A 24,810-nucleotide genomic window follows, 5' to 3' on the forward strand; every position below is an offset into this window, starting at 1 on the left:
GGCTTAAAGCTCAACATTCAGAAAATGAACATCATGGCATCTGGTTCCATCACTTCATGGGAAATAGATGGGGAAACAGTGGAAACAGTGTCAGACTTTATTTTTCTGGGCTCCAAAATCACTGCAGATGGTGACTGCAGCCATGAAATTAAAAGACGCTTACTCCTTGGAAGGAAAGTTATGACCAACCTAGATAGCATATTGAAAAGCAGAGACATTACTTTGCCAACAAAGGTTTGTCTAGTCAAGGCTATGGTTTTTCCTGTGGTCATGTATGGATGTGAGAGTTGGACGGTGAAGAAAGCTGAGTGCTGAAAAATTGATGCTTTTGAACTGTGGTGTTGGAGAAGACTCTTGAGAGTCCCTTGGACTGCAAGGAGATCCAACCAGTCCATTCTAAAGGAGATCAATCCTGGGATTACTTTGCAAGGACTGAGGCTAAAGCTGAAACTCCAGTACTTTGGCCACCTCATGCGAAGAGTTGATTCATTGGAAAAGACTCTGATGCTGGGAGGGATTGGGGGCAGGAGGAGAAGGGGATGCCAGAGGATGAGATGGCTGGATGGCATCACTGACTCAATGGACATGAGTCTGAGTGAACTCCGGGAGTTGGTGATAGACAGGGAGGCCTGGCGTGCTGTGATTCATGGGGTCACAAAGAGTCAGACACGACTGAGCGACTGAACTGAACTGAAGTGTATGGTAATTTGTTACATCAGCAATAATAGACTAATACACACTCATAACATTTTATTGGTTTTATTTGTGCCCAGGTCTTTCTCCTTCCACAGGACCATGTTTTTTGAAATAGTTTAAAATAGCTACCCTATGTTAAAAGTATTAATTTCAGGTCCTGAGCTAATCACATGTATTACCTCATCTGATATTCAGATAACTGTACAACATCAGATTATAAAGCAATAGGCATGATGTACAGTACCTGGTATTGACTTCAGGTTTCCTGGGTTCTCAGCTTCATTATATACTAGCTCTAGGACCTTGATAAAGTTATTTTTTCTCTGATTCAGTTTCCTCATCCAAAAAATGGGGATTAAAATGATTCCTACTTTTTAGGGCTGCTGCTGCTAAGTCGCTTCAGTCGTGTCCAACTCTGTGCGACCCCATAGATGGCAGCCCACCAGGCTCCCCCGTCCCTGGGATTCTCCAGGCAAGAACACTGGAGTGGGTTGCCATTTCCTTCTCCAATGCACGAAAGTGAAAAGTGAAAGTGAAGTCGCTCAGTCGTGTCCGACTCCTAGCGACCCCATGGACCGCAGCCTACCAGGCTCCTCCATCCATGGGATTTTCCAGGCAAGAGTACTGGAGGGGGTTGCCATTGCCTTCTCTGCTTTTTAGGGCAGCGGTAAGAATTACTTACCACTTCATCATTATAAGATGAATTCATATAAAGAGTTCAAAACTTATATCTGGCATATAATAAGTGTTATGCAAATGGTTAACTACAAAGATTATCATCCTCATCTTAAAGATAATGAAACTAAGCCCAGAGAACATAATGCAATTGACCTATAGAACAGAGATGTAATTAAATAAAGCCTAATTACTCGACTTCAACACATAAGATGAACACATGTTTCTTGACTGAATATACCCACAATTCATACAGTTCTCTATACATGGGAGAAACCACACTTTCAACAACACAAAAGAAACATTGAGAGTTTTTCTAAATGTTATAGGACATGTAGAATAGGAGTTATGTTTTGATCAAAATGAGAAGACAATCACTGGTATAATTTAGTGGGCAGGTAGCAAGTGACCATATCACATCAGAATATAGTGTATGACAGTGCCAGGAAGGTTTTATGCTAAGAAGAAGACAATTGGCTTGGTTAGATTAGTACTTATTGAAATAATTATTCACCCTGGATGCTGAAAGAGTCCAATATCAGAACAATAGGTAAGAGCATTTTTGCAGACTTGATAGAAAGGCATGCATTTCTTTGCTAAGCACCTCTCTATGACATAGGTTCTTAAACCTGAGAGCGTCAGGTTGCTGGGGGCCACCTCCAAGCACTTCACATTCAGTCGGGCTGGGGTCAGGCTACAAAATCTGTATTTCTAACAATTAGCAGGCAATGCTAATGCTTCTGGTTAGGAGACTACACTTAGAGACAGACTGATCTATAGCAATTATTTCCCCACCGCCTTAGTCCAAGATTACTTCCAAAAGACTCACAAAGGGAATTTAATTGTCTCAATCTAACATTTCAGGGAATTGAAAGGGAAGTCCTGTCTGAGTATTTGTAACAGCATGAAGCCCATTAAAAGTACAAGACTCTAAGAAAGCAAATCGGCTTTATTCGAGAAAGCTTTTAAAGGACTTGCAACACCGAGGAAATGATTCTAAGGCAACGGCTATGTCCAATACTCAGTTCTCAATACAGAACCATTTCATTCTATGTTGAGAGTGTCTCCTGCCTTAATTGAATATCTTCGGCCCCATTCCCAATACCATCCCCATCAGTTTGTCCACACAGCAGGATGGGATTATATATGTGTACTGTGGCCAAGAAACATTCTCAAGTGACACAACATCGAGCCTAGGCATAGAAGGCTAATCAACCAAAGAAGCTCATTCTTAATAGAGATGCAAAATCATACTTCTTTTCTCTCAGATTGGTCAGGATCTCTCTTAGCAATATTACCATCCAATATAAGAGGAAGAGGAAGGAAAGAGAGCTGAATATTTTGCCATTTTTTTCTTTTATTTCCTTTTAATATTTCTCATCTAGCTAAGAAAGAACTTTGGGCTCACACTTGTAAGTAGGGTTTAAATCAAGGGTTTAAATTAAGGATGAAATATTAAAGCACTGCTACTTAAGAAGAAAAAGAAAGAAAAGTTATCTCTAATCTAAATTGAGGGCAGCCACTGGGCAAGATGAGTGGAAAAGAATGAGCATATGGTCATGCAAAAATTATCTCAGTCATCTTTAAGATTAATCACTCATCAAAATGCAAAAGAAATATCACATTTGAGGAGGTCGGACATGAAGAACTATAAGAACAACCACAGGAATAAAAAATGACCTTCAAAATCTTAGTTATGTATAACTATATTGCTCAAAGTTTGGTAACAAAGTATCATTATTTTAAAAGGTAATAACAAAAATGTAAGCACTGCTTCACTGGGGAAGTTGCATATATTTGATTTACTGGAAAAACCTCCCTGTACAATTGCTTCCACCAGCAAATTCTCAAGAGGAGGGCGTGAAAGCCATTGTAATGCAATGCCAACACTGAGAACACCATCAACAAGAATGAACTCATATATTCTGCTTAATTTTCAGCCTCTTAGCTCAAAGATGAGTTGTTGCCCACCTGTAGAGAGAAACTAATGAGCAAAGGCAGATTTTCTCTCTCGCTTTTCATGGGTGGAGATTTATTTCCCACTCAGTAATATTAAAATTATGAAGCTTAAAGGAAAAACCAGACTGAGGACCATGATGCTCTTGTTTACCAGGATATATGAATGCCAGATCTCCCAGTTTGTTTACTCCTTTCTATACTTTTCAGAGCATCTTGTACAGAAGGGCCTTGCCATGGCTAGTTTTATTACTTAAGACAAGTTATTTTATCTTATTAGTTAAAAATCTTTAACACGCTCCAGTGCTTTACAGTATTAACTTAATCTTTCCTTTTTAATAATGCATTGATGTAGGTAGGTTTATTATTCCTAATTTGTAGGTGGGAAAACTGAAGCACGAAGAGACTAATGAACTTGCCTGTGGTTACAACACTGGCAAGTAGAGATTCCAGAATCCTTTACCTGTAAAAACTCCCATAGAAGCTACAGACATTTTTGTGTCTTAATGTACACAATTGGGTAACTTACCTTATGCAAAGACTCAATATTTTCATTTTGTAAAGCCCTGGACAAGAATGTTGCCTCTGGTCATTGATGAAAGTGTGTTAGCTAAAAGTAGTGGTAGTAAATAAGCACTTAATAAATGCTTTTTGAATGAGAAAATTGACTTCGTGATAATGAATGAAATCATTACAAGCATAATGAAAATTAATTAAATCCCATCTAGTAGACCATCACTTTTAGCAAAGAGAATTTCCTTTACTCAGTAGTCATCTGAGTAATGACCTCTAATAAATTTCCTACATGGGTGGTGTTGAGGACTATGTATGTGTAAAGCATTGTCATTAGAAAATGCTTTAACATTTTTTTTTAAACTCATTATGGAATCCAGACTGTTGAGAGCGAAGGTTGAAAACAATATCTGAGACTGTCAAATGGACTTTGGAATGAGCTTTGAGCAGGATAGAAGGTTGCAGGTTGAAGCAAAAGCAATTAGTTACCCATCATGCGGTTATTGATCTTCCTGTCTTTTTTGTTATCAGGACCTCAAAGGCTAGATAAAAGCTGTGACTTCAATACATCACAATTTGGAGTAAATATGAATAACCTTTAGTACATAGGGGCTGTATTTTTCTGTGAGATACAGACAGTAACTAGCTTTGACCCCCACAAAGGGGAAGTAATTGTCAAATTCAGATGACACCTTTCAAAGATGGGTGATTCAAAAAATAAATTAGGAGAATGAAATGCCACTTGGAATAATTGAACTGAATTTAAAAGAACAATAAATATTCCACTTCTGCCACTCAATTTTAAAAGGCCTTTTAACCTCCATTTTCTAGTGAGGTTTGAAAACAGAAAGATCTTTTAATCAAAGGGCTCATATCAGAGTTCCAAATTCTATACCTTGCACGTTTGGAGATAAGTAGTTTGAACACAGTCAGATGCTTACTGGAATTCTTAATGAGGAAAATAAAATGACTCTAAAAACAACAAAAAAGGTCATAAGTCTGGTTTTGCATTATCTTGTAAAGACTCCTTTCCTAAGTAAAACACATTTTTGAGGAGTTGTATGAATTAAGAATATCTATGAGATTTGCCAGGAAGTAATTTTATAATCATGGCTATCATAAGCTGGCCAATTATAGCTCATGCTTATTTTTTGGTAAATAAAACTTGATTTGAACAGAGCCATAATTATTCACTTACAAATTGCCTCTGGTTGGAGAACTGTGGCCCACGAGGATGAAAATACTTAGCATCTGGTCCTTTGCAGAAGTATGCCAACTGCTGATATATGCTATGCTATGCTGTGTTGTGCTTAGTTGCGCAGTTGTGTCTGACTCTGTGTGTCATCGTGGACTGTACCGGGTTCCACTGTCCATGGGATTCTCCAGGCAAGAATACTGGAGTCGATTGCCATGCCCTTCTCCAGGGCATCTTCCCAATCCAGGGATTGAACTCAGTTCTCCCACACTGCAGGTGGATTCTTTACCATCTAAACCACCAGAGAAGTCTGATATATATTATTGGGAATAATAAAAAAATCAGTTAGGGAGCTATTTGATAGCCATTGGCATATCTTGTAGAGTTACATTCCCTTTAAACAGAGTCACCATTAGTTTCATTGAGAAAAACCTTTTTTTTCTAATGAGAACTAATCAATACATTAAAAAAAAATTAGCTTTTGAGTAATGGCACTACCATTCACTAAAATGCTTCAGACAAAACATGAGGATTTATCCTTAATGTCTCTTCTTAAATCCTTACATGGCTCGCCTTCAACATGTCTCCCTAAGCCAGTTGCTGCTTCTAACTTCACTGTTGCAGTCCTAGCACAAGATCTCATCATGTCTCACCTGGCCTTCAGGAATAGTAACTTAAAACATTTACTTTTTGACCCTGCTCCAAATCATTAGTATCTAATAGCTAATGGAATCTTTAAAACTCAAGTCCGATTATGGTATCTTCTGTTTAAAAGCCCGCCCTGTCTTGCCATTTCACTCAGAGTAAAAGCCAAACTCTGACCACATCATCTGGACCTACATGGTCCAGCTCCTTTCTGCCTGTGCATCACTGCCTGCTTGCTTACTGGGATCCAGCCCTATCTACCTTACTTTCCCTCAAACAGGTCAACCTGGCCTTGCCTCAGGGACTTTGCTTTTGTACCCTCTGCCCAAAATAATGTGCTCCTGGGGCCCTGCATGGTCTGCTTCTCATCACTCAGGTCTCATTACAAGCATAGTCTCAACAAAAAGATTTTCTTGAATCCTCTATTTTAAATGCCCTGCTTTATTTAACCTCACAGTCCCTTGCATGAACATTCCCTGGTTGGTTTCCTTAAGGATTTATCATTTTCAGAAAATGTCTAACTTAGTTATTTCTCATTTCTCTTGTCTTGTTACATTTCAGGTCTATGAGAGTAGAGAGTATGCCTGTTGAGTTTATTGCTATAACCATACTCCTCGAGTAGTCTCTCGTACATAGTATGTGCTCAGTTTATACTTGTTGAATAAATACTGTGGGGGCTAAGATTATGATTTAATGGAATAGAAAGATACATAACATATTTACTTACTCAAAATCTAAGAATTATCTGTAAATAAAAGTCAAGAAGAAACATGTTTGATAGCATCCATAGGAAACGAGAGAATGAAAAATACGTAGGTTAGCATGGGTGGAAAAGATCTTTTTGGCAGAGGAATAAGATTCCAGCTGAAGAGAGAGAGTGGGCAAACACTGAGACAAGAACCAGTTCTTGTGAAAACAAGGTAAAAAGGGAAGAACTCCTAGAGACTAACCAGATACAAAATTTGCAGAAATAACAGAAAGTTTATGACCAGAAAATAAAAATGAATGAGGTGGTTGAAAGCATAGCACACAAGACTATTTTGAATCAAATAACTTAAGTACTGTAAACTCTACACCAGAATCAAGAGATGAGGAAATTGTCTATCCAATGTCCTAATGGAGGTTTTTAGAGACGGCAGTGGCACCCTACTCCAGTACTCTTGCCTGGAAAATCCCATGGATGGAGGAGCCTGGTAGGCTGTGGTCCATGGGATTGCGAAGAGTCAGACACAAGTGAGCGACTTCACTTTCACTTTTCCCTCATGCATTGGTGGAGGTAATGGCAACCCACTCCAGTGCTCTTGCCTGGAGAATCCCAGGGACAGTGGAGCCTGGTGGGCTGCCGTCTATGGGGTCGCACAGAGTCGGACACGACTGAAGCACCTTAGCAGCAGCAGCAATGGAGGTTTTTACAGACAGTGCTCTAGTGCTTCTGCAAGTGGAAAGATGTAGAGAGTGGATAGCTTCCATGCTTACCCTTTTTCCTCTCTCTTTCCTCTTCTCAGTTACCCCATGATTGCACGAGCAATTTTCAATGGGCTCCTACTTTTGTGAGAGACAGAATGCCTGATATCTGATCTCTTTCTCTTTAATTTAGGTGTCTACCCTCTACCCTAGAATGGCTAAATGTTTCATGCTACAATAAATGTTTTTTTTTTTGTCAGAACTTCTAAAGCAATTCCCTTGTTTTCCATATGAAGTAACCACTTTCTTTTCTTCTGATGTCCAATCTTCTAGTTCTTCATAGTGCACTCACCAATATTTCCTGTATGTATACAGTTCCTACTGTTCTTACGCCTGAAAACTCTTTCTCTTCTTTCCTCTGTCCTTCCTACAACCCTTTCTATGCATATCCAAACTTATTTGGAAGTTTGGAATTTGGAAGCTTATCAATTTGGAAGCTCCCATGTTACTCTCTTCCTGAAACTTTTTTCTAAGTTTTACAGCCCATTTTCCTTAAATATAGCTTATAGATGCCAAGTGCTTGTTGTGGATCAAAAACTGTGCATAAGTGTAACATCTGCAAATATATTACTGCATTTGATCCTGGGTAACCAATCAAGCATCATTATTTCCATTTTCAAGATATGAAAACTGAAGCTGAGAGGGTTTAAGAAACTTACTCAAGGTCAAATAGCTGTAACTGTCAGAGTCCCGACTTGAATGCAGGTCTGTTTGACACCAAGACCTGAGCTTATAGTGACTAAATGCTAAGGCCAAGTGAGCACTGATTACTTTCCTCCCTCAACTTAAGTTCAGTTATTCAGTCTGCATGCACCCAGCACTGCATAATATGATATCCTATCTGATTTTCCAGTCCTCTGTTCTGATTGGTCTATACCAATGCTGAATTCATCATTAAATTTCAAATATTCTCATATTTGTACTTTGTGTATCTTATTCATCTTTGTAATCTTTCCAATGCTTATAAAAGTTCCCTGATCTGCCTATTATTTTTCTAAGGGAAAAAAATAGAATCATTAAATAGTATATATTTATTTAAATATTTAATAATTAATAATTAGCATTTAAATATTTAATAATTAGCATTTAAAACTTCAAGGTTGACTATAGGGTTCTTGAGAGATGTTCATTCATTCATTCACTGCCTATTTATCAAGCATTCTTCACATAAGGATCTCTTAGTTTTTGACTGGAAGCATGCAAGTTACCAGGAAACAGCAAATAAAATAGATCTGGTCCTTGGCAGACAGAGCTTACAACCTATATTCACACTCTTTGTTTTTCCCTGTATAGGATGCTAAGCATCAACATACAGTGATTGATGGGGACTTCCCTGGTGGTCCAGTGGTTAAGAATCCACCTCCCAATGCAGGGGATTTGGGTTCGATCCTTGATCAGGGAACCAACATCTCAAATGACCAAGGGTACCTAAGCCAACACATTGCAACCTGGAGCCCTGCAACCAATGAGCCCTCCTGCCACAACAAACACCCCGCATGCCACAACTAAGACCTGATGCAGCCAAAGTTCAAAATAAATACATATTTTTAAAAATCCAAACATACAGCGATTGATGGAGAGTAATATGTCCATAGGATCTTACTGAAAGTTTGGACACCATAAAAGAAAAGCAGAGCACAAAAATATAGGGAATAATTACAAATGCAATTAAAAAAAACTTTTTTTAAAGAACTTATTAGACTAATCAGCTAATGGAAGAAATTTGTTAGATCATGGAATACAAAATTTAATTATACATGCCTTACACATTTTTAGTTTGAAACACAAAAAAATGCAGCATGAATCTCTTGAAGACCAAGGTCTTTTCTTTATGCATGGATCATCTGATCCGTGTTTCATTTCTCTGACATAAATGACGCTAATAATGGGTTGTTTGTAATTTCCATTTTCAATGTCTATAAGGAGGAATGAGAATGTAAAAGTCTGTGATATATATTATTTTATGAATCATTTACAACTCTTTTGTTACATTAGATTTAACATTCTTTAACATTCTGTTTTGTTACATTTGTAGCAAATATACATTCCACTGTCAAATTAGTTTCCATAGAGATACCGCTCTGCATTTCCACATGGATATTTTCTCTGTTTACATTATATTTAATTAAATCATATAATTATAACAACAAGTAAGTCATTAAACAGGTTTGGGAACAAATGGTATAACAGATTCTTGGTAAACATTCAGCTCAGTTCAGCTGGTGGGAAGAAAAGGGCATGAGTCACTACAGAGTTTCTTCCTGGGTAAATTCAGTGTGCTACTGTCAGTGAGGTGTTACCTCACTGTGTTACCAAATTCAGTGAGGTGACCAACTATCTAGGTTTTCCCAACACTGATGGTTTCCTGGGATTTGGGACTTTCAGTGCTGGAACCGAGACATTTTTAGGCAAACCACCTGGGTTGCTCACCCTAGCTATGGGTATCAGTTACGACGCTTTATAGATGAGAAGTAGATCACTGGTAAATCTGGCAAATTAATCAGGTGGAGTTTGATTAACAGAATCTATGCACTACTGCTGCTGCTGCTAAGTCGCTTCAGTCGTGTCCGACTCTGTGGGACCCCACAGACGGCAGCCCACCAGGCTCCCCCATCCCTGGGATTCTCCAGGAAAGAACACTGGAGTGGGTTGCCATTTCCTTCTCCAATGCATGAAAGGGAAAAGTGAAAGTGAATTCGCTCAGTCGTATCCAACTCTTTATGACTCCATGGACTGCAGCCCACCAGGCTCCTCCATCCATGGGATTTTCCAGGCAAGAGTACTGGAGTGGGGTGCCATTGCCTTCTCTGGAATCTATGCACAGACTCATATATAATCTCAGGATCCCTTATCCAGCCACGTTCTTATTTTATCTCAACATGTCTACATGACAAGTGGCAGTTTACACATACAACTGACTGGAATCATTCCAGTTTTCCCTGGGCTTTGGAGACTATACAAAAATAACCCATATTCCCACAAAGAAGAGATGATTATAATTCATGTAATTCTAAAGTTGAATGCATTTCTCCTCTTCTCCATGACCCACATCTCTATAGGATGATTGACAGTGGAATCAACAATTTCCTCATGAGAATGTACCACCCACCCCATAAGGGTGTCATCTGCCAATAGTCCCCAAGAGAAAATCAACAATCTGATATCTATTCATTTCCCAAAGTAATTTTAGATATAACACGAGATAAATGTTGGTACTTTAGGCCAGGCTGAGCTGCAGCAGACACAATCCAGTTTGCATAATATGTTCTTCATTGAAAGTTCAAAGTGTTGTGAGGTGAAGTTTTGCCCATTCTCACCCTGTAACATGTGGTTTCTGATGGAGTGCAGGAAGCAGACTGTAATGGCTCTACACCCAATATTTGTGTGGTTCTCGCTTTCAACAGCAAGGCTGTGAGGGTAACCTTTATAAGAATAGGAATATTCTTAGAGAGAAAGTGTTAGTCGCTCAGTCATGTCCAACTCTGTGTGACCCTATGGTCTGTAGCCCGCCAGCATTCTCTGTCCATGGAATTCACCAAGCAAGAATACTGGAGTGGGTAGCTATTCCCTTCTTCAGGGGATCTTCCCAACCCAGGGATCGAACCTGGGTCTCCTGCATTGCAGGCAGATTCTTTACTGCCTGAGCCACGAGGGAAGCCCATTCTTAGAAGCCCATATCTTTCAACAACGAACTAAATATTCATTGGTTACCCCCATGATGCAACACCATATATATTTTCTAATGAACACAGGGAGATAAATATTCTATCTAGTCTGAAAACTAGAGAAAAGGAAAACATACAGAATCTCTAAGCACATGCTCCTTTGAGTTTTCAAAATAGGGAAACTTGCATTTTTTATTCAGCTGATGAAAACTGCTCACAAGTTTAAGACATTCTCACCAAGGGCTGTCTTAGGACTTAGAGAAATCAGATATGAGAAAGTCCTGCCTAGGACGACTAACATTTTAATAATCATAATTCTATGAATCAAGCCTTAGTTTGAAGTCGTTAAAAATGACAAATGTAAGGTAATCCAGATAAGTCAATGTTGTATCTTTCTTTTTCCCTGAAAGATACTCACCTGGAGAGAATTACATTAGACTGTGTGTTCCTAAAGCCTCCTTCCCAGGTGTTGTACTGCAAGAAAGAAGGGGGCAGTATTTTCTGGTGTGTCTTATGATGTTGTTGTTTAGTCACTAAGTTATATCAATCCTAAAGGAAATCAGTCCTGAATATTCATTGGAAGGACTGTTGCTGAAGCTGAACCTCCAATACTTTGGCCACCTGATGCGAAGAACTGACTCATTTGAAAAGACCCTGATACTGGGAAAGATTGACAGCAGGAGGAGAAGGGGATGACAGAGGATGAGATGGGGCATCACCAATGGCAATGGACGTGAGTTTGAGTAGGGTCCAGGAGTTGGTGATAGACAGGGAAGCCTAGCATGCTGCAGTCCACAGGGTCGCAGAGAGTCAGACATGACTGAGCTACTGAACTAAAGTTATGTCTGACTCTTTTGCGACCCCATGGACTATAGTCTGCCAGGCTCCTCTATCCATGAGATTTTCCAGGCAAGTATACTGGAGTGGGTGGCCATTTCCTCCTCTAGGAGATCTTCCTGACCCAGGGATCAAATCTGCATCTTGTGCATTGACTGGCAGGTTCTTTACCCTGAACTACCTGGGAAGTTGTGTCTTATGATACAAAGTGCTTTTTTAATGGCTCTGTGCATTGCAAGCTTAGTATCAGACAATATCTCCTCATGTTTAATATATTTGTTATTATTCGCAGGGCTCATATTATCAATGAAAATCATTTTAAGTCCAAGTGAGAAATAACTGCCTTGGCATATTCCTGAAAAGCTGATGGACTCTGTCACAAGATCTGGTTGGTTGGTCATCTTTGCAGACATGAGCTATGGGAAGAAAGCCGTAGGCAGTGCAATTTTACAGGGAACATATGGGCAGAAATTTACAAGATCCTTGGGGAGGGACTTCTGTTACCCAGATGGTTGCCAAAATTCCTGATCCCTGCACTCTGGAAATGAGACGGGGAGAGTTAATCAGATTAGTATGAATGATGATGTGGGAACTTCCACGTGTGCCACCTCCCTGGTTCGTAGTCCTCTCATGCATGCCTTCATTATGGTCTACCCCTTTCGGAAGCTTGTAAAGTCATGGAAGTGTCACCCTACAGTCACTAGTTTATTCACTCATCTGGGAGAGGATCAAGAACACACAGAGATCTTAGTGAGCAAAGTCCAGTAGAATAATGATTAAAACAATCGCTTCCTTCAAGGGCCTTGAATGATAATTTTTTTAAAAATTAAGATCCTAGTTGCTATTAAATATTATGGGTAAGTAAATATATTTTTTGTCTATAAATAAAAGTCAACAGAATCAGAACCAGTTTTGCAATTTGGTTTAAAAAATTATGAAGGGAATTTGTGAAAGAAAAAAATAATCTGAATAATTAGAATTTATTAGAAAATTTCCAATAATCATTTTCTCTGTATTATTTATCACTATGACCCCAGAATTTAGCATAATAATTGCTAAAATGTAGCAATCAATAATTTTTTAAGAAAAATTAAAATTTCTTGTACTTCAATTTGTTATTTTAAAAATGTAGCAATCAATAATTTTTTAAGAAAAATTAAAATTTCTTGGACTTCAATTTGTTATTTTTGGTAGAGATCATAAAAATCAGTACTTTTTATTTTTGCACATATTTTTCCTTTGCATTAACAAAACCAGGAACTAGAAATTACTGACAGGTATGTTGAACTGAGAACCAGAAATCTTGGGTAACAGTCTGCTCTCCTACTTTGCTGTGTGATTTAAAGTAACTGATTGCAATACAGAGATCTTGGTTTGGCATTAGACAGATTCAATAAGCCACTTTAATTCTTCCCTGCCATTGGCCATTCTGAAGCTTAATATCCTCAACTGTAAAATGGCGGTGCATAATATGAAAATGGCGAAGAACTGATGTTAGAATTAAATAATGAGAGCAGTTTTTCACTGAATTAAAAAAGCAGTAATGTGAGGTAACTTGTACAAAAACTCAATATATGCCAGACACAGTTCTAAATATATTGCAGGCATTCAATTCTCATAACAATTCTATGGCCTTGGTAATACTATTATCTCCATTTTTTGGATGGGTGGCATGAGGACCAGAGAAGTTAAGTAACTTTCCCAGAGTTACACAGCTAAGTGACAATGAGAGGATCTGAACCTGAAGTAGTTTAATTTCATAGTCTGTGCTCTTCTTCACTTCCCTGTTCACCAATAACAGATGAACACTAAAAAATTGGGTGTCCTTTAACTGTGATATTGTATCTGTGATTATTTTATCCCTAAAACAGTTTTTAAAAATACTTGTGTTCTCTGGTTATCTGGAATATGGAGAAAGTTCTGGAGAGAAATAAGGTCCTATCCAATCAGGCTCGGTATTGGTATCTGAGTTGGACAGTCTCCAGCAAAAACTTCTTTCAGAGCTATCTTCTTGGCAGATCTTCAGCTCTGAAGAAATCAGGTAGAGAATGCATGTGCAGCAAGTTAGAGTCTTCTCTGCCATGGCTGATCCAAACTCTGATGGACCGGACACCAACTTCCAGTGGTTTTCAGCTCTGACCTTTCTCTCGTATCTAGGGATTCTTAGAATCATGCTGTAAGCTGAGCTCTACCCCACAGCTAAATTTAAGACTTTTCCTGAAACTGGGGCTGGATGCCAACCAAGTGGTTGCTTTAGCAATAGAGACACCTGTCTCCTAGAAAACTAAATGAGATCACCAACACATTTGCATAAACCAGCAGATGGGGAAGAGTTGCATTTGTTATCCAGTTCTGGCTGGATTTCAACCAATTATATGCATTTAAAATGTTTGGTCTTTCATTGCCAAACCTGTGAGCTATCCACTCCCCTAAAGTGTTTTTCATAAACATTTTTTATAAGATTCAAAATATTAATGGCATCTGCTTTACATTTTTTCCCACTAACTGGCTGATACATTAGATGAGACACTAATGCATCTAACCCTTTCTCATAAAACTTTGTAACAGTAATTCCACCACTGATTTCTAAATATTGAGATTGTGACTCCACCTTTACCATTGATTTTTTTAAACAAAGCATAGCTTAAGACATAATATATTTATATATTATGTTTTTATGTAATATTATGTTGACTTAATATCGTCCACAATAATAATTTAATATCGTTAATATTAAAAAATGATATTCACCAGTTTAAACCTAGGGCCAAGCTCAGTGCCTAGAACATAACAGAAATTCAGTGGAGATTTGCTGAATGACTGAGTGAATGAATTCAAGAATGAATACTTGAACGACCAGCATTTGAATGTCAGCTTTCAGAGCTTTGATAGGAGACAGTGGGAATTTCAGCAACCTTGACAGAGTCTGTTTAAGGAATAGCAATTGGTTATCCACTCCAATCAATATTTACAAAGTGCACACCACTGTGAAATCCTCCAGGGTGGGGAGGGGTAGCGTCTCTCATCTTTCCAACATACTTGTTAAGTAGGGCCACATACATGGCAGAATCTCAGTAAATGCTTTTAAATGACCACAAAAGTGTAAGATTTAACCCAACTCTCCCAGGAATGCATAGTCTATATTTCAGTGGCAAAATGGCTATCTCCAACATCCTTCAGATTGCTTCCTGCTACTCCTACAGGTCAAAATGAATATCAATCTAAGATTTACTGAAATTATCTTGACATTTTTAATAATCCAGGACTGCTGCTAGCTCAATTTCCCTTCAAAATGGAAAGATACTCAGGATATGGTTCTCCTTATGACTATATTCTAAGACAGGGATTTGGAACGAAGAATCAAAAGCCCTCATCATGTGTTACTATGCAGGATATAAAGCAATTCATCTTTTGTCATTAAGTTGTGACATCTGCCTGCATGTGGCCTGAGTTTCAATGAGTTTGGCTTCCTCTAATTCCCTGGGTCATTAGTTACATAATCGTAATTATTTTCAGCTGTGCAGATTGTTTTATTTTATTTTTTTTCCATCTATTCTTCTCCTCCCCTTCTTCATCACATTTCCACACTGATGGAAACCATGAGAGTGCCATCTGGTACAACCTGTGCATGGGGCCAGTCAAATGAAAGGCAGCCACTGAAGGATGCTCACATTTCATTAGACGCATTTGTATGCTGCCTTCGCTCCCACACCATTTCCTGTCTCTCCAGATTTCACGAGCTCCCCAGAGATGACTGAATACAGCCCTCCTGCCCCAAATGCCAGTGACATCTGAAGAGTTGTCTCTATTGAGGACGATGCAATTGACACCAAGTTATGGATAACTATATTTGCAGAGAATTAACATTGCCTGCATGTCTACCAACTAACTTAGGCAATTATAGAGGCCACTGCCAGAGGAGTATGAACATAACTGGAAAAGCTTCACTGTGTGTGAGTCAGACTACGCAGGCAGTGCGCAGAACCCTCAGTAGACTGTGTAGATTTTTATTTCCAAGAACAATCCTTTCATGTGCAGACAATACTCTATCTTGGAGCAATTGCCTGGAATCCTCCTCAGTAGAAATTATATTGCAGCTTGTGGGAAACAAATGTATTAGAAAGATTGTGCCTCTACCTTTTTTTAAGTCTATGCATTATCTCTAGGCAAACTGTATGATCTTCATAAATACCAGTGAAATTGGTACATTATTTCCTTTTGATATTTTTAGCTGCTTTTTTTAGTGTCACGAGGAGGAAAGGGTATTGAAAGGGAAGCCAGGAGACATGGGTTCTAGTTAACATGGGTTAAACTTTGTGCTGTACAACCTGAGTATTTGATAACTACTTTTTGACTTAGTCTCTCTGGGTCTCAGATTCATTATGTAGATAATGTTTCTCAAAGGGTAACCCATAGATCTTTGACTCAGAATCACCTGGGAGTAATTATAAAAATTACTAAGTAAAAATGTATATTCCTGAATGACTTCTGCTTCAAGGAATATGGAATATAAATACTTTTCCATATACCTCCCACTAAGCATAACTAAAAACCATGGACGATGTAGCTAAAGCAAACATAAGAAAGGTGGAGAGAATAATGCAGATTGATTAGGAACCTCAAGACCCAAGGAGTCCAATAACAACAACAACAAAAAAGACCCTCATGGCAGTGAGTTTCTTGGGCATACCTCAGACCTGGAGTTGAAGAAGCTGGCAACCTGAGAATTCCAATGAATGAATATGAATGTAGGCCAAAAAATAAATAAAAAGGCCCAACCAAAGCTAAGTTGTGCTAGCTATAGTTAGAGGCAGGAGAAGCTTAGCAAGATAGAAAAAAACAAAAACAAAAACAAAAAACTGTACAATCACCTCTGTACACCAGCCAAACATCACAAAGAGAACTATGGCCTCAAGCATAACAGCAAAAGCCAAGGGAAGAAGAGCCTAGGCTTTTACCCTCATGAGGCTGTGGTGAGGAGCCACAACTTTCCTGTTGGGCAGTGTCAAAGAAGGCAAACTTCAGAGCTGGGAGTGTCATCCCACAGGCAAATAATGGGGCTCCTGCCTCCACATGTCAGTGGAGACTACATGGGAAACCAGATCTTTCTCCCCAACCGCATTAACGAGATCTACCCCTCTGATGACAACAGAACCTGAGTAGGGAGCTTGGACTTGTAATTAGCAGTAAGGAAACAACATCCTCTTCTTCCCAGACATGCCAGAGGATGTCAGTGCAAGTCAGTTAAAGCAGAAGCTTTAAATAAAATCCATTGTCTTATACTGTTAAAATGTGCAGGTTTCTATATTAAAAAAAAAAAAAAGTACTTATCATGCTAAGAACCAGGAGGATCTCAAACTCTACAAAAAAAGACAAAGAAAAGAAAACCAACAGTTCTGGATACAAGATGAACTGCTAAGACTTCTCAACTATTTTAAGCTGCCATGATAAAATGCTTTAGTGAGCAATCGTAAACATGCATGAAACAAACTGAAATTAGAAAGCCTCAGTAAAGGAGTGAAAGTGTTAAAGAAGTACCCAACTGAAATTTCAGAATTGAAGAAACCAGAAAGGAGGAGATGGAGGATAGAACTAGTGAACTGAAAGATGGAAAAACAGAAATTACCCATTTTGAACAGCAGGGAAAAAAGACAACAGGAATGAACAGCCTCATAGACCTGTTGGACTATAACTAAACATTATTCGATTTAACCCCTCTTCAAAGTACCAGAGAGAGAGATAAAAATGAAGGCAAAATTGAAAAAAAAAGCATCCACAGAAATAATGGCTGAAATGTTTCAAATCTGGCATGTGACATAATCCTGCAAACTCAAAAAACTAATCAGATGCTAAACAAAATGAGCCAATAACAACCCATGACAAGATATAATATACTTAAACTTCTGAAAACTGAAGACAAAGAGAAAAATTCTTGAATGCAGCTGGGGGGAAATGGCACACTTACAGAAGAAAACAAATGAAATGACAACTTCTTATCAGAGGTTATGTATGCCAGACAACATGACAAAATATTTTTCTGGTCCTTAAAGAAAAGAAATGTCAAGCCAGATTTCTTTAACCAGCGAAAATACCCTTTAGAAAGGAAGGGGAAGTCTATACATACTTAAATGAAGGGAAACCAAGAAAATCTTCATCATCAGACCCACCCTAAAAGAATGGCTAAAGGGTCTCTAAAAAGAAAGGGAAAAATTAAAGAAGAAAACACCAGGAAGGAAGAAAAAACATGGTCAGCAAAAATATGGATAAATTCATTAGACTTCTGTTCTCCTCTTGAGTTTTCTAAAGTATGTTTGATGATTGAAAGAGAAACTATGACTCTGCTGATATGATTCTAACTATATGTAGAGGAAATATTTAGACAAGTATATCCTGGGGGAGAGAAAGTTGACATAAAGAGATCTGTAAGGGGTGGGCTTTGTAACAGGAAAGCAATAGTTTTTGCTGACATTCCCCCATGCCCAACAGATTTGTCATAGTTTTTCACTGGTAAGAATTCTACCACCCTGGCTGGAAGAAACAAAGGAATCTGGGAAGTGCTTTTAGCTGAGCACATGGATTTTGTTAGGAATAAAAAAGGGAAGAAAAACTATTTTGTGGGCCACAAACAGTGTCTGATAACTAATTCTAAGAGTCAATGAAAGAATTATACACGATGTTGTTTTTAACAGGTTTAACATAAGAGGATGAGATGGTTGGATGACATTATCAAGTCGATGGACATGAGTTTGAGTAAGCTCCAGGAGCTGGCAATGGACAGAGAAGCCTGGTGTGCTGCAGTCCATGGGGCTGCACAGTTGGACATGACTGAGTAACTGAACTGAACAGAAGGCTTTGGCCAATATTAACTGCTTTAATAAATGTTTCTTTCCCTCTTTCAGGGAAACAGACAAAAATAGCACAATATAATATTTCAGATATGTAGAGTTGTTACACAGTCGTAGATCTAGTTTTTCATTGCCAAGAATAATTTCTGATCTTTTCACAAAGACAACAAGGGTTTGATGTACTTTCTGTTTTACTGGCTGAGCATGTGCAGTGAAAGTTAACAGTTCAACAGTAAACAATGTATAATGATGTAGAACCATGGGTTCACTAAATTTAGAAAGCATACAGAAAATGGCCAGTATCAATCAGTATATATATACACACACACAGAACATAGGAAAAGGTAGTGGTGATGCAGCAGCAAATAATCCCTAATCTTTCCATTAGAAGAGAAAGAACCTTCCCCCCAATAAAGTAAAACAAACCCACCCATAGCTCTCCCACTAATGGCAGAAAGTGAAGACCCTCTTGATGAAAGTGAAAGAGGAGAGTGAAAAAGCTGGCTTAAAACTCAACATTCAAACAACTAAGATCATGGCATCTGGTCCCATCACTTCATGGCAAATAGATGGGGAAACAGTGGAAACAGTGCAAGAGTTTATTTTCTTGGGCTCCAAAATTACTGTGGACTGTGACTGCAGCCATGATATTAAAAGATGTTTGCTCCTTGAAAGAAAAGCTATGACAAACCTAGACAGCATATTAAAAAGCAGAGAGATACTTTGCCACCAAAAGTCCAAATAGTCAAAGCTATGGTTTTTTCAGTAGTCATGTATGGATGTGAGAGCTGGACCATAAGGAAGGCTGAGCACTGAAGAGCTGCTGCTTTTAAACTGTGATACTGGATTAGACTCTTGAGAGTCCCATGGACAGCAAGGAGATCCAACCAGTCAATCCTAAAGGAAATCAACCCTGAATATTCATTGTAAAGACTGATGCAGAAGCTGAATTTCCAATCCTTTGGACACCTGATGCAAAGAGCTGACTCCCATGCTGGGAAAGGTTGAGGGCAAAAGAAGAAGGGAGCGACAGGGGATGATGTGGTTGGATGGCATCATCGACTCAATGGACATGAGTTTTAGCCAACTCTGGGAGATAGTGAAGGACAAGGCAGTCTGGTGTGGTGCAGTCCATGGGGTCACAAAGAATTGTGCACAACAGCAACTGAACAACAACCACCCCTCCCCTAGATATACACTGTGGTTTCCTGTGTCCACACTCCTCTCCCAAGCCATAACTAAATATCTTATTTCAGGGAATGAAGAGAAATCACACCTGTTCTAAGCCTAATGCTGGTTCTAGCATAGAACCTAGGGCATTCTGTGGGTTTCTGTGTCTTTTCCCTGTGCCTTCCACATCATCTCTTAAAGGAATCCCTTTCTACAAAAAGTACAGCTAAGTCTACAGATGTTCTGATATACTACAGAAATGCACCTGGATATTGTCCAGATATTGCATAGTCTTATAGTATCTTTTATAAATGTGGAAATAGGTGATGCTGGTGACACTTAAGCCACCAAGGACTATGCAAGGTACTGTGGCTTTACTAATACCTGGGTGAACATTTTACTTTTAAATTATTTCTTCATATCTTTGCTTTTTTCATGTTCCCATAAAGCTTAAAATCCAAGGATTTCAGTTTAATAAGAACTGTATTAGCTGCATCTACTTACCTCATGCATTCTCAGCAGCAAAGGAGCATAGTGAATGCTGAAAGCAAAAGCACATATGTATTTTTGGTAGGGAAGCTATTGATTAAAGGCCATTCATCTCATTACATACACAGAAACCAAGAGAAAGAGAAAGAGAAAAATTTGAAAAACAGGTTTGGTATATGCATATCCAGCAGATCAAAGAGAAGAGTGAATTATTTAGCATGGCACAAGTGGAAATTCAGGTAAATTTTGGCTAGAAATGAAGAAGATGCTTCCTGTCAGTAAAATAATTGGATTGTAAAATCACATCCCAGGAGAGATAGAAGGCATTTTATCTTGGATCGTTTGCAAAGGTGCAAACACACAGTGAAAATATTCTGAAAAGTCCCCATTATGGAAACAATTTCTCTTGTGGAGAACTGTTTTAATGTGGCCTACTGATTCTGTCATTTCTTTCTTTTTGAAATAAATTGGTGAAAGCAGAAAAAGAAAAACAGTCTTAGTAAAGATATTAAGAAATAAATATGTGCTATGTCATTGTAGTGAATATGCCCATATTCAAAAATTTTAAATCATTAACAATGATCCATGGAACGAGAAAGTTCTAGGGGCTAAAAAGAACAAAAGTCATTTGGCCCCTCATTGGACAGAAAACAGCTATCACTTACTTAGCACCTACCTCATACCAGACATTATATAGCTTCTTTCTTAATCAGACCCAGGTTTCCCTAGTGGCTCAGATAGTAAAGAACCTGCCTGTGATGCAGGAGACCCGGGTTCGATCCCTGGGTCAGGAAGATACCCTGGAGAAGGAAATGGCAAACCATTCCAATATTCTTGCCTGGGAAATGCCATGAACAGAGGAGTCTGGCTGGATCCCAAAGAGTCAGACACAACTGAGTGACTAACACTTTTTCACTTTCACCCATTCCAGTAAAGCAGGTCTTATTATCTTCCTGCTAATATGAGAAAATTGGCTCAGAGAGCTGAAATATCCACCCACAATCACACAGCTGTTGAGTCAGAATATTAATCCAACCGGTCTGACTTATAGTTGGGAAGAAGCACAAAGCTTTCTTTTCACCAAAGCACATTTCTCTGTAGGCAAAGATCCTGAGGGCCAGAGGTTGAAGGATCTGGGCCCAAGCCTTGTAGCTAGTTGATGAACGGCAGTCACCCTCCTCAAGTCTCCACCCTCTTCCTTCCTTCAGCGCTCTTCACATGACATGTACATTACCTGAACAACCACCCTGTTTAATAACCAGGTTCTAAAGTGAAAGTGAAAATGAAAGTGCAAGTCACTCAGCCGTGTCTGACTCTTTGCGACCCCATGGACTATACAGTCTATGGAATTCTCCAGGCCAGAATGAAGTGAGTAGCCTATCCTTTCTCCAGTGGATCTTCCTGACCCAGGAATCAAACCGGGGTCTCTTGCATTGCAGGCGGATTCTTTACCAACTGAGCTATCAAGGAAGCCTCAACCTGGTTTTAAGGACAGGGTAATTAGGGGCAGACCAAACCTGTACCTGCTTCTCCCTTTAGTGATAAACTGCTTTTCAAAAAAGTGCCTCCTTTTAGGTCACTATAGAGCACAGAGTAGAGTTCTCTGCCCTATACATAGGTTCTCATTACCAAAAGGGGGCTCAGACTGTAAAGAATCCACCTGCCATGCAGGAGACCTGGGCTTGATCCCTGGGTGGGGAAGATCCCCTGGAGGAAGAAATGGCAACCCACTCCAGTATTCTTGCCTGGAGAATCCCATGGATAGAGGAACCTTGCCGGCTACAGTCCATGGGGTCACAAAGAGTCAGACACAGCTGAGTGACAAACATACATTACTTAAAATAGAGGAAATATATGTATATGTAGAGCTGAGTTACTTTGCTGTATGGCAGAAACTTCCAAAACATAGTAAAGTAACTATATTTTAATAAAAATTAATTTCAAAAACTGTACCTCCCTGTGAGTACCTCCTGTATATATCTTATTTTCCTCCTTCCTGTCATGTCCTTTTATGATGATTAAAGCCTTAAAAATATAAAACCCTAGAAAGTTGGAAAAGTTACACCCTTCCCAGCTACACATTTGGAAAAAGACAGCATGTTATTTGTCCTGATAAAGTGTGATCCATTTGATTTCCTTACTCTAGCTTCTTACATTCCTCTCCCCACCTCTTAGGTACCTCCCCCCACCCCATATCCCTTTTCCTACCTTCAAGTTCCTCGTATTTCTATCATTGGCATGCACTCTGCTTTCTCCGGTGTTGAGTATTCCTGTCTCTGTCCAGAGCTCTGTTGGCAAAGTCTTTTTATGTCAAAACTAGTCTGACTTCTCTTTTGAGAAACGGGACTTCCTTCCTGTGATCCATGAAAGGTCAGTCCTCGCACTTGCTCTGTGGGGAGGCTAGAGATATTCTTGCTTACAAATGTAAAAGAGCCACTGGCTAAATCTTGGGTTTAAGTGACCTGGTTTATAACTTTGACTTCCAGCCACCCACAGTCAGAAGCCAAGCAGTCCATGACAGGCACTAAGCAGAGTATTTAAGAGACAATAACAATCCAAAAATATTGATGTCCATAAAATCTACACAAAGCTAAAGGGGACTCTCCCGTGAGTTTCCTCCTTTTCCAGCTTTTGCCCTTTCCTTTCCCTTTCCTTTTGCTCTTTCCCATCCCTTTAAAAACCACAAAGATATGGTTGTCCCTTTCAATTGCAAATGAAACCCTGGCTCTCTAAACACAAATTCCTTCTTGGCAGGCTTTGCAAAAGGACATTTAAAAACTGGATTCAAAGTAGCAGAGGGTTTCAATTCTGGAGACACCACAAAATGATTTCTTATTGGTAGCAACTGGTAAAACCTGAGCCCGAAGAAGCCAGACTGGCCCCTTCCGGATGGTCCAGTGGAAAGTGCTCTCGGAGTTTCCCGTTGAAAATGGAAATAGCATGTGTTTACAAAGGTGGTAGAAACGGCTGCTTCTCTGAATCTTAATTTTAATGCGTGTCCAACTTGAGGCTCTCTGGATGAAACGAACAGGGAAGAGGAACAGGAGGAAAATCTGCTTGAGAAAGATACGGAAACTTTGAAAGCAGAACAGCCTCCGCACATCTTACCATAAGCAGTGAAACAGGTTAACCATGGGGCTAAGACATAAAACTATAGGATCAACACACTCATGCCCACACCCACACACAAATACACAGCAAAGTTCAACCAAATACCCAGGACGGGAATACGACATGGAAGGCTTGGTTCTAAAGAGGTTGTTTTGAGAAGAAATGTTCTCTGTCATGAACTGGAATTCACTGCACAAGCACAATGCTCTCTTCAAAGATCCTGGCACAAAAACAGATAGAAGGAGCCATCCAAAAATCCTTGATAAACATACACAGCCTTTTGCACAGTGACTGGGAGCAAAGTGATTTGCAGCATGAATGACATTTTTTGACCTCAGAACAAATGCTTCCTTGGCCAATAGTTAACTCCAGGAACTAGAGTCCAGTATAATCTCTGAGGTCTATGTTAATTAGGTGGAAAATATACGGTAGTTTGACAATGGCCAACATTAAATATTGATTTTTTGTCCCTTTTAAGTTACTATTAATAATAGGATGAGACAAATCAAAATCAAGACATTATAACCTCTAGGAAGAAAATTTTTGGAAGTGATAAGATAAACCTAAATTTTGGCAGCGGGGGGGTGGGGCATGGGGGGGGAAAGAGAGCCCAAATATAAACATAAAGCATGTGTGCCTTATTCAGGAAAAGCAGGACTCCATGCAAAAGGCTATTCTCTTGATACGGCCACTTGAATCATTTATGTTGAAGATGTGTACATTTTTTACAGCTGCATTTCTGAGTGCAATTCAATACTGACAGTGCATCCAGAGCTGTGGTATCTTTCTCAGGCAGCAATATTATAAGGAGGCTAGATGAAATTCAGGGGCAGGTAATCCAGAAGTCTGTATGTATAAATCACCTCAGTACTCTGAAGATTGCTATGATCGTCCTCACTTCATCTCTGTTGAAATCCATTCTCTACAGTTCATCCTCTATCAGGCTGAAGGCTGATTTACTAGGTGTTCTGGCCATTGAAAAGAGGTGAGGGTTGTGCAGGAAGAAAGCTAGCTAGAGCATATTAAACACTCCTGCCGTTTCCTCTTTCATTCATATTTGAACAAAGCTGAGATAAGGTTTTTTTGTTTGTTTCCTTGTTTACTAATGTGTTTGAAGAATTTCTGTAGAAATCTGGCCAACTGATATTTCTTCATTTACTTAGAAAAATATTTGAAGGCAAAAATATACACCAGGCATCTGGCATAGTAGAGGCTGGTAATATAACAGTGCATAAACTTTTAGTTATAAAATAAGTCATGAGGATGTATAGTATAGTAACTAGAGTTAAGAATACTGTATTGTATATTCTAAAGTTACTAGGAGAGTAGATCTTAAAAGTTCTTAAAATCACAAGAAAAAATTGTAACTGTGTATGGTGACCGATGTCAACTAGACTTAATGAGATGATCATTTTACAATACATACAGATATTGAATCATGTTGTATACCTGAAGTTAATATGTTATGTGTCAATTATAACTTGATAAAAAGAAGAAAAAGACAGCTATAGATCCTGTCCTCATGAAACTTGCATTCTAGTGGGAGAGA

At 39.0% G+C, this 24,810-nt stretch overlaps 1 protein-coding gene across 1 annotated transcript in view; it reads right to left on the reverse strand.

Annotated features, from left to right (window-relative positions):
* The window catches only part of CHL1 (cell adhesion molecule L1 like), a 355,943-nt gene extending 333,143 nt beyond the window's left edge, over positions 1-22,800 (reverse strand). Inside the window, exon 1 of the mRNA XM_086366681.1 lies at positions 22,359-22,800. The gene's annotated coding sequence lies outside the window, so the exon portion shown is untranslated. The remainder of the gene's footprint in view (positions 1-22,358) is intronic.
* Positions 22,801-24,810: the final 2,010 nt, after the last annotated feature.

The sequence above is a fragment of the Bos grunniens genome, chromosome 22 (genome assembly GCF_055505025.1).
Source record: "Bos grunniens cultivar Pamir isolate PY7600 chromosome 22, Bosgru_T2T1.0, whole genome shotgun sequence".
Classification (NCBI taxonomy): domain Eukaryota; kingdom Metazoa; phylum Chordata; class Mammalia; order Artiodactyla; family Bovidae; genus Bos; species Bos grunniens.